The sequence below is a fragment of the Mus pahari genome, chromosome 19 (assembly GCF_900095145.1).
Source record: "Mus pahari chromosome 19, PAHARI_EIJ_v1.1, whole genome shotgun sequence".
In the NCBI taxonomy this organism is placed as follows: domain Eukaryota; kingdom Metazoa; phylum Chordata; class Mammalia; order Rodentia; family Muridae; genus Mus; species Mus pahari.
This window is the reverse complement of record NC_034608.1, coordinates 52,317,590-52,326,150: the sequence shown is the minus strand read 5'-3', so window position 1 is coordinate 52,326,150 and position 8,561 is coordinate 52,317,590.

The window sequence follows — 8,561 nt, the reverse complement described above, 5'->3', positions numbered from 1 at the left end:
CTTTTACTCCCAGCTCAAAGATCAGTACCTTAGCAGCAGGTATGTACAAAATATCATACACATGGGGGCAGAAAAATGCCCCCCAAAGTCTTCCCCAGTATGGCAATATGGGCATTCTTCCTTTAAATCTATCTGTGGCTTCCCAGCTCCCCAGCCCCCACCCCCAACCTCTTTTCTGCCAAAGAGTTTGAGCCAAGCCACAAGCAAGACCCAGAGTTGACAAGAGTTGACGGGTGGCTCAGAGAAGCACGGAGTCATTTGCCTCCCTCCACGGGCCACTCACATGGACAGAGAACTGGGTCGCTCAGCTACAAGCCCTTGGAGAGTTTTCAGCCTCTTCTTCTAGGTCACCCTGCACAGCAGAAAGCAAGTCCCTGGTCACCCTAGCTGGTTCAACAATCAGGTGGGGAAAAGCCAAACTTGTTTCTTTTCTAATTACTCATGGCTAAACAGGAGAACAAATGTAACTTCAGCTATATAGGGAGAAGGAAGCACCCATTTCCAAGGTAAGAGGGGTCTGAGGAAAGCTGTTGTCCATCTTGATGAACTCTGACCCTTGCCCTTTGCCCTTTGCCCTAGGAACTGAACAGTCTCAGACAGAGGCCTGTAAAGAGACTAGAAAAGAATGTTACTTTCAAATCACATGGGATTATCAGGAGGCTGGCTCAGCCGTGGAAAGCAAATCCCGAAAGCCAATAAATCCAACGCTCAAAGGTCCCAACTCTGACCCAAAGAATTTGCTCCGGAGGGTGTGCTCCTCTGCACAGGGACTTGGGTACCCCTTCTGGTACAGGACGCCCTGGAAGTTAGAAGCAGGGAAAGAAGAGGCGCTGAGGCCAGGGCTCCCCAATGTTTACCCTGGCTGCTTTCTTTTCAGTGTAGCCCAGCTGAGGCTGCAGCAGGACTGACCGATGATGACGTTCCGCTCATCACGCCATCTCCGCATGCGCAATGGCCGAGAACGCCATAGCACAGTGAGATTTCCCCTAGGAACCGCACATTGCAAGGAGAGCTGGCGAATCCAGGACGGATTATTTCTGTCAGTCTCTTGCCTGAGATTACTTCTGAATGGCAGCGTTCTGTGGAGTTTTCTTCTCCTTTGGATATTTTTCTTGATCGTCTGATAATAATCCTAAACTGGTTAATAATTGGGAAAGAAATATAATACCCATGACTGTGGTTTACCTCTCTCTCTAGAGACCTCAGCAAAATACACGTGTGAGCTCAACTCAAAACAAAGTGTGTAGAAGTAAGGAGAATGGAAACTTGATTCCTGCTTGTCTCATGGCAAGCCGTGCCAGCACAGTGCAGAGTCAGGCGTGGGGGTGTAGAGAGAGAAGACTGGCCAGTGAGATCCAGAGGTTTCCTGTTTCTGACTCCCCATATCACAGTGCTGGGGTCACAGGCACACGGTGCTGTTGTCCAGCTTTTGCACGAGTGCTGGGAATCCAAACTCAGATTCCCCTGCTCCTGTGGCAAGTGCTTCTCTAACACCAAGCATCTCCACAAGGCTTCTTATCATTTCTTCAGGCTCTCCAAAAGTCTTCCATAGAACGTGCACTAGTTTATTGTGAACTCCAGTCACTCTATTGTACTGCAGAACATCAGAACCCGTTCTCTCTCCCGTACTGACTGGTCCCTCCAGGCCTTAAGAGAGTACTAAAGGATCAAGCATGCTCAGTCAGCACGGAGGACAACGGAGGGGATTAAGACTCCCAAGAAAACGCATTGCCCAGGAAGCATCTACACTGGAACCGAGAATCACACAGCCGAGAGTGAGAGCAAGGTAGACTTCAAGCCAAAACTAGACATCTTACATCCTAAATAGGCTTCCGCATCCCCTTGACTAGACGATTTGCCATCTCTGACCCTTTCATCTGATATGTAGGAGGGAGGTAATACTAACTACCTCTGCTAACAACAGCTTGTAAGTCTAGTTCCAGAGACTCTGATGTCTTTTTCTGGCTTCTAAGGTCACTGCATTTACGTGGTAAACATAAGACAATCAGGCACAGACACAAACAGACACGCAGACACACATATACGTGCACAAACATATATTTAAAAAGTAAATAAAACTTGAAAAAGTTTACTAATTATAACGAGAACAAAACAGTTTGCAAACTGGAGTTGCAGGGACATACAGCCTTATGTGAGATAGGAAGGCACTCCCGGCAGAAGCAAAGAGAAGGGCTTGCTTATATGGAGAAAGTCCCCAACAAGGTTCCCAATTGGGTCAACCTATGCAAATGAGATGTGCAGGCTTCCTCAAGGCCAATTGGGTAGTTCTATGTAAATGAGGGAGCAATCATGCTCATTTCTGATAGGTTGAGATTTACATACAACTATAGGTTTTCTAGGTCGCATGAGGGCAGCTGACAGCAGTTTATCTTGGCATCTGAAACAGGAGTTTGCCCAGAATTCGAAGTCGAAGTTGTTCTCCAGTTCTTGCAGGGATCCAGTTACCTGAGTGACCCCACAATCGGCAAATGACTCCAGGAATCTATTCTGAATGCTAAATAGCACCCTTCTTAGAGACTTGGTTTGACTTAAAGTTCACAATCCCAAGTGGAAATAACCAGAAATATTGTCACTTGGTAGGATGACTTGATATCACTCAACATCTGCAGTACAAGCTGTGTACAAAAGGTTAGGAATATCCAGTGCACTGTGCCACAGCTGAAGGGTCAGATTCTTAGATATGATTGGAGTTGATTGGGACTCCTGTTAGAAGGTCATTGTGGTAAACACATTACCAGGATGGCTTACTTTGGGGTGCCCGAAGAGTCCTGCTAGCTTGAACACCCTTAGCATACTTAGAAGCCATGATCTGTGACCTACCCAGCACCGATGTCAAACTTATTAAGAAATTTACTAAGGCAATAATTGTAAGAACATAAACCTTTTAAGCCCACTATGTCATTATACAGCAACTGTTTAGTGCTAAAATTGTTTCTAGCTAAAAGCTAGAAAATGTCAGAGATATTAGTAAGCCACACAGAGCCCTGGATGGGTTCCTCTGTGTGTGCTGCTGATGGCTATGTGGTAGGCATGGCCCACCGAAGCACTGAGCCCTCTTCTGCTGTGTCTCATGGCCTTTTGGGTAGATCCACTGAGGAGGTTCAGAGCTAGTGAGAGTTAAGATGAATTGATTTGTTCACATGGTCTAACACAAAAACCTTCACATCCATTCTCTGCAAACTAGACTGTCTACAATAAACTTTAGAATATCTATTTTGAAGGATATCGGTAAGAAGTGTGAGATTCAATTGACTCATCTCTAAAGAAATTGCCTCTAAGAAACTCATTCTGTAGAGTGTAGTCGAAGCCACCTCACTATGCTGGAATGAGCTCTCAGGAATGAAAAAGTAATAGATTCAATGACATTCTAAAAAAAATGTCAATTTGACTGGGGATGGCAAGGAGTATATTTCAAACACAGAGTATATTTCAAACACAATGAGAAGGAGATGGTACTTCTGAGTGTACCCTTATCACTTAATCCTGGCGAGATAAAAGGAGAAATATCAATTGACATTATTGAAGGTAGACAAAATAATACCGAAAACCTACTGCAACAGTATTGAAGTAACAGAGTTCTCCAGGTGAAGTGCTTCTGTCTGCCTTCAGAGCCCACATAGTATGAGGAGATACTGACATCGAATGCAGAGGGAAAGGTCTTAGTGTTTCGGACTCCTATTAGGGAAGAACTGAATTATAACATATGTTCTTCATTCTGCATTCTTCATGTCAAAGATAATCAGTAATACACATATTTACATCAAACTTTCTTGAGTGAGCAGTCAGTCGAAACAAAACCTGTATGTTAAGTTTTCTTAAATCTAGTCTGTTTCACTCTAGTCTGCTGCCCTCGCGCTAGATAGGGCGGTGACTTTTAACCTTGGCTTGAGAGTCTCTGAACTTGAGGGAAGACTTTCTTCTGGGTACCCAGCAAACTAATAGTCGAGGCTGTGCATATATGACTTCAGTACTGGTACTGAGTGAGTAGATACACTTTGACATGAAGCTTTGTCTCCAGTGCCCTGTGACCCAGACATATGGAGACTTTGGCTGACTACATGCAACATCAATTACTCCTATACTTTGTCTTTGACACCTTTGAACTGGTTATCCTTGAGATGCATTTGAATGAAAAATGGTATCCATCCAGAAGACAATACTCAGGTTCCCACTAATAGGACAAGTGGGGAATGAAAGTCACTGAGTGAAACAATAAGATAATAATATATTTTGTTCTATAGTAGTACATACAACAGACCTCAAGTCTATAGAATTGGGCCGACCACAGCTCTTGATTAGGGACCACCCTCATCCTGGCTTTCTCTCAGTGTGCGAATGGATTGTCTATTTAGAGACATGAGCACAGCCACAATCCAATTACACACTGAGGAGTACTGAGGTCTAAGAGAAGGGGAGACAGGACGGGTGGTGTTAACATCTGCTCTCCAGGTGCTGCGCTCTGCTGTTTGCATACTTTCTGTCTTCATCTCTTCCACAGTTGTCCCAGGGTAACCTACACTGCATCTCGCACCCCAGCCTCTTACACCCATTACTGTAAACTGCTTGGTCCGAAATAGAATTTCTGTGAGTGACAAGAACATTTCAGAGCAATATTCTCAGGTGCTCGGGTGGTTTGATGTTGGGCAACTTTCAATTTTCACAGCTGAACTTTAAAATCTCATTAAAGCAGCTTTTTTTGTTGTTGCTATTTGCTGGATTTAAGTCAGCAGTCATTCGCCAAATGAGCAGGCACAGCGGGCTGTCTCTCCTGGCAAGCGTAATAAACACCTACAAAGGACATGATCAAGATGGAAAAGTGTGATCTCAGAACGAAAGTGGTGAGCTCCTCCGTGAGAGAATCGTCTTTATCAGGCCTGACTGATCTCTATAGGTGGGTGACTTTGAAGGCAAGAGACGCCTTTCTTCTCTTCCATCAATGGGAGTGTTTGCCTTGGCAAAAAACCTTGGATGGGCAGATTGCTAAAAAGTTTGGAAATTTCAGTGTCTGATGCAACCTGGTGTCCTGAATAACTTTAATGGGGGCAGTGGGAACTGGCCTGAAAAAAAGATCTCTTCAACTCTGAGTGGCTCTGTCCCCTAGCCATCCTTTACGTAGCCTTTTCAACCTTTACCTACCTAGTCTTAGCACTTACCTAGAAGTATTCTGGGGCAGTACTAAAGTGGTCCCTACTTGTGACATGCAATCTAGTGGCTGGGACACTGCTTGGTGGCTGCCAGTAAATCAGATAGAGGCTCAGAGTCCCAGAGTCCTCCACAGGAGGAAGATAGGTCTCCAAAAATATCGGACTTCAAAGAAGAAGGGGCTACAAAAAAGCACAAGGCAGGGACACATCTTACAAAGAGAGCTAAAGATCTTCAGATATGGCCTATAGATTGTGAACAGGGACAAATGAGCAGGCACAGCGGGGGCTCCTGGGTCAGGAAAGAGCAAGAAGGCCACAGAAGTGGAGACAAGAAGGCATGGAGAAAAGGCTGGCCACGAGGTCCGTGGGTAGTATGCTTGCTTACCATGCAGGGAGCACTGGGTTTCATCCCTAAACCACATAAACTGGGTATGGTGGCACCTGCCTGTATCCCCATCACTCGGGATAGAGGCACTAACTCCTTCAGAAGTTCAAGAAGATTCTTGCCTATGCAATGAGTTTGAGGTCAACTTGGGTTTACATAAAGACTTCTCTAAAGGAAAAATAAGGGAAGAAGTGGGGTGGAGAAAGGAAGGATGGAAGGAGGATAGGAAGGAGGGAGAAAGGAAGGAAACATTAATTGACATTTTTAACTGATGGTGAAAAGAGCAAATTTGAGGAACAGAGGAGACCAGCTGCTGGAAGCACATGCGTGCTCCAAGATGTCGGGCTCCCTCTGATCTCACTGGCAGATGCTTAAGGACTCTGGACTCTCCCTGGCTCAGCAGACAATCTTCACTTGGAGACCGGCTCTCACCTGGGCTCCTCTTCACCAGTCTTTTGTTCCTCCCTACAGCCATGTCTGTGCATAAGATGGGCTCAGTTGACCGTCTCTGTTTGCTAGAAGGACCTGTCTCCAAGAATAGGAATCTGTCTTGTTGAAGCAAGCCTGTAAGGAAGAGATTCGGGGGCTTAGAACTCTGGGTTCTTTGAGGAGTCTACAGTCCCCTTGTTGAGAGTCCTGATTTTGCATTAGGGCATCTTAAATGCTCTCTGGCAGACCGACAGCCTAGTCTTGGAATCTCCAGTTCTTCCTTCTTAAAAGTGACTCAGAACCCACCCTGTACACATCTTGATTTCAGGACTCCACTGAGTAGCTTTCAAGGACATTAATCAGCAGGAGCTGGTTTGCATTAACTGGTACAAAGCCCCTGTTCAGCCCTGGGGGCAGCAGGCAGGGGGGCGGTAAGGGGGAGGAGGGTGGAGTCCCTGTATCTGTCAGACCTTGCCCGGATTGGTAAGGAAAACAAGCCGCTGCTCTGCCTGGCTAGCTGTTTATGTTGGGGACAGAGCACTCCACACTGGCTGCTCAGGGGCTGCCATGGGGAAGCTGCTGACAGGCTGCAGGCAGTGGATAATGTGAGCATTCATCCACTCCAGCTGATGTTTGCATAGCACTCCTGTGTGGAGGAGAAGGGACAGGGTGAGAGAGCAGAGAAAGGAAGGACCATGAAGGCCACTTGGTAGAAGGCAGCCTCAAGGCCTTCCAGACCACCCTGTAGGGAGGGTCACTCCCCGGGGAGTTGAGACACACTGTCTGCTGGGCAATGTGAACTTTTGTTGCCCCACTTGCCCAAGTCTATAATAAGGCTAGTTAAATATTTCTAGCATTTCCAAATATTCTCCATCATATTTCCCACCCCCCACCCCACCCCCAATGAACTGCTTGCTAAGTAAGGGTGGATAGACCCAATGCCCTTCAATCAGCTTGGATGCAGTTCAACCTCTTCTGTCCCGTACAAAAGAGCTGGGTCAGTCACTCCCTTTGCCACCTCCTGATAAGGGACCTGACTAGGAGTCCCTGACCCATTCCCAACCTCACCAGCATGAACATGACCTTGGAGTGGTTATATAACTGTTCTGGTCTTCTATTGATTGCCTCACTTTGACTATGGGCACCATAACCCATGCCCCACCTCCCGGGGCGGCTGTACCAGTAAGATGAGCCAGTAGCCCAAAGGCAGCAGGACATCCCCAGGGAAGAAGTTGGCAAGCAAGCATTTATGCAAAGGGACAAGTAGTGGATACTGTAGAGTTTGGGAGCTACAGTCAGGACTCTGTTGAATGTTCTTTCTTGTGTGTTGTTTTTTATTGTATATTCCTTGGAAACCCTGACAGTTATTGTCAACCTCATGGGTGGCACAGAAATCCATGGTCAGGGCTTGACACACAGGCCATTGACTCCCAAGCCTTGCTATAGGCAAGCCACAGGTGAAAGCCAAAATTAGGGTGAACGGTTGAAGAAAAAAACCTCTAAATGTAAAAAAAAAAAACAAAACATGAAGCACATGTAACCATACATGTATGTGTTCTGGAGAGTTTCTGACTCTTGGTCCACACTTGTGAAATTATTTGAACCTCCATTCATGGGTCACAGGGGTAGGTTTTCAGCTCCGTGGCAAACACCAGAAAGAAACAACTGACCAAGAGTAACTCCACTCTCTGGGCTCACATCTTCAGAGGTTGCAGCCCGTGGTCACCAGCGCCCACGGTGAAGTGAAGCATCACCCAATGGTGGCCAGGAAGCAGAGAAAGTCAAGAAAGCATCAAAGCAAGGTATAACTTCTTAGGGCACCTTCCTCAGTGACCCACTTCCTTCAACTAGACCCTGCTCCCATCAGACACCATCAAATTATGAATCCATGGATGGATGAGTCCTACGAAGAGGTTAGAAACCTCGTGATCCAGTCAACTCCTAATCTTCCAAAGATTGGGAACCAAAGGCATGAGTCTTTGGGAGCATACTTCACACCCAGACCCTGGCAGCCACTTTTTTCCAGAAACCACTCTCTAACCTCTAAGCACATCACAGAGTAGACCATAGCATCTCTCAGTCGAGCCTGGAAGTACCTCGCAGTATAGGTGAAGTTCTCAGCAGGCTCTTCTAGTTTGCTTCCTGCTGCTGTGATAAACACGGAGACCAGAAGCAACTTGAAGAGGGAAGGGTTTAGCTCAACTTATGCTTCCTGTCACTGAGGGAAGTCAAGGCAGGAACCTCAAGCAGGAGCTGAAGCAGAAGTCATGGAAGAGTGCTGCTTATTTGTTGTGGAGAGCCCTGGGGCTAATTATATTTGATGTTAATTCCGTTTTCCTGTGAAGGGCTGCGAACAAGGAATGAGTCATCACTCAGGGGATGGATTTCCGGTAAACCTGCTTCCCACCTTAATTTGTAAAATAAAGGAGAGCTGATGATTGGCTAGATAAAAGGGAAGGTGGGAAGAGAGGAGAAAATGGAAGAGGGAGAGGGGAAGAAGAAGAAGAAGAAGAAGAAGAAGAAGAAGAAGAAGAAGAAGAAGAAGAAGAAGAAGAAGAAGAAGAAGAAGAAGGAGGAGGAGG